This window comes from Heloderma suspectum, chromosome 3, assembly GCF_057233095.1.
Source record: "Heloderma suspectum isolate Gila_16-S chromosome 3, 16-S_ref, whole genome shotgun sequence".
Lineage (NCBI taxonomy): Eukaryota > Metazoa > Chordata > Lepidosauria > Squamata > Helodermatidae > Heloderma > Heloderma suspectum.
In genome coordinates this window covers 46,907,139-46,909,849 of record NC_139460.1, presented here as the reverse complement: position 1 = coordinate 46,909,849, position 2,711 = coordinate 46,907,139, and positions in this window count along the sequence as shown.

Below are 2,711 nucleotides of genomic sequence, written 5' to 3'. Positions count from 1 at the left end.
TAGAGGAGTTGCAAGCGGTACACCACCTCTTACGGGACTCCCTCGAGTAAGCCAAGACAGCCTACAAGGCCTCTGCAGACCAGCAGTGCCAGCCAGCTCCGTCTCTGCAACTGGGGGACTGGGTTTGGTTGTCCACCCAATACCTCGCCTCTCACTCACCCACAAGGAAGCTCGCGCCTCGCTGCATGGGGCAGCGAGTCTGAGTCTGACCGAACACAGGTTAGAGCTCATTATCGAGCCTACTCTGTAGCAGTGAGGGTGGCAGAGAGACAGTTCTTTTCCACCAGCTTCTCATTGTCATCCAGTGGAGCTTTTCTGAGTGGTTTGCAGCCTGTTATATTCCGGGCCAGGGAGAGAGACTTAGGAACCCTCCATAGCATGCTGTGATGAGTTTGCATGGCACTTTGAAGATAAAGTCACTGAGATTTATCATGAATTGGACACCACAGTTAATGCAGTTCCATTGGTGGAGGCCTTCAGAGCACTGTCTGGTCCAGTTTTATTGGATGAGTTTCAGTTATTGAGGCCTGAGGATGCAGACAAGGTGCTTGGCCAAGTCCGATCAACCACTTGTGTGCTTAACCCTTGCCCTTCATGGCTTATTAAATCAAACAAGGAGGGGATGTCCAGCTGGGTCCAGGAGGTTGTAAATTCCTCCTTGAGAGAGGGAGTGGTGCCGCCCGGCCTCTTTAAAAGAAGCGGTAATCAGACCACCCTGAAAAAGCCTAACTTGGACCTGGAGGATGTTAACAATTATAGGCTTGTGGCCAACATCCCCTTCCTGGGCAAGGTGCTAGAGCAGCTGGTTGCAGGACAACTCCAGGCACTGTTGAATGAAACGCATTATCTAGATCCATTTCAATCGGGCTTCAGGACTGTTTTGGAATGGAAACTGCCTTGGTCACCCTGTGGGATGACCTCTACCAGAAGAGGGACAAGGGGAGTGCGACCCTATTGATTCTCCTGGACCTCGCAGCGGCTTTCGATACCATTGACCGCAGTATCCTTCTGGATTGATTTTCTGGGTTGGGAGTTGGAGGCACTGAACTGCAGTAGTTCTGCTCCTATTTGGATGGCTAATTCTGGAAGGTGGTGCTGGGGGATTATTGCTCTGTGCCATGGCAATTATGTCATGGGGTTCTACAGGGCTCTGTTTTATCCCCCATGCTGTTTAACATCATCTACATGAAACCGCTGGGGGAGGTTATCCAGAGGTGTGGGCTGAGGAGTCATCAATATGCGGATGACACCCAGCTCTACCTCTCTTTTACATCAAAACCAGGTGAGGCAGTGACTGTTCTGAATCAGTGCCTGGGCATGGTAATGGACTGGATGAGGGCTAATAAACTGAAACTCAATCCAGACAAGACGGAGGTACTGTTAGTGGGTGGTTCGTCTGCCCGGCTAGGTGATATTCAACCTGTTCTGGAGGGGGTTGCACTCCCCCTAAAGGATCAGGTTCGTAGTTTGGGGGTGCTCTTGGATCCAGAACTGTCACTTGAGGCACAGGTGAACTCAGTGGCATGGAGCACTTTTATCAGCTTAGGCTGGTATACCAACTACGCCCTTATCTGGACAGAGATAGCCTAGCTACAGTTATCCATGCTCTGATAACTTCTCGTCTGGATTACTGCAAGGTGCTATATGTGGGGCTGCCTTTGAAAACAGTCTGGAAACTTCAGCTTGTCCAAAATAGGGCAGCAAGATTCTTAACAGGGACTGGCCAATAAGCTCATATTACTCCAGTACTTTTCCAGCTGCACTGGCTGCCAGTCCATTTCCAGGCTCGATTCAAAGCCTTTAACAGCTTGGGGCCAGGTTATCTGAAGGATCGCCTCCTCCCATATGTGCCTGCCCAGACCCTAGGATCTTCCTCAGGGGTCCTTCTCCAGGAGTCCCCGCCAAAGGAAGTGAGACGGGTGGCTACTGGGAAGAGGGCCTTTTCTGTTGTGGCACCCCGGCTGTGAAATGAGCTCCCTAGTGAGGTTCACCTGACACATATGTTGTATTCCTTCTGGTGCCAGGTGAAGACCTTTTTATTCTCACAGGCGTTTTAGCTTTCTAGTCTTTTAGCTTTGGTGTTTTAAATCTGTATTCTAAATCTCTGCATTGCTGCTAGGTTTTATTCTGGTTTTATTCTAGTTGTATTGTTATATTGCGGTTTTAATACTTTTATATTTTATATTGTTTTACCCTGAGCTTTTTGGTTTTAATTTTTGTGAACTGCCCAGAAAGCTTCAGCTACTGGGTGGTATAGAAATTAAATAAATAAATAAATTCTCAGAACTATGACTCATTGACTTCAGTGGGGCTTACTCCCAGATAAGTGGGTATAGGTTTGCAGCCCCAAAGAAAAAGAAAATGCATTCACATAATTCCTCCTTGTTTAACAATGGGAAATTCCTGGTTTTTGTCTGCAGGTTTTCATGGGGTGGGCTAATGGGTAATATGGTAAGTTATCCAGAATGTGAAGATTCCAAGGTTGCAAGCTTACCTCCAAGACACATGCTTAAACCTGTTGACTTCAGTAGAAGCAAATAGACTTAACTGGGTGCAGGTTGAATATTACATTTCAAGAAAGACTACTAATTTCAGGAGTCAGAGTCAGAGTCTGCCCATCAGTCTCACTTTTCATTATCTTCACAAATAAGTGTTTTAAAAATTTGCATTGTCTAGGTCTTTTAAAGGTGAGATCTCTAAAAATCTTCAAA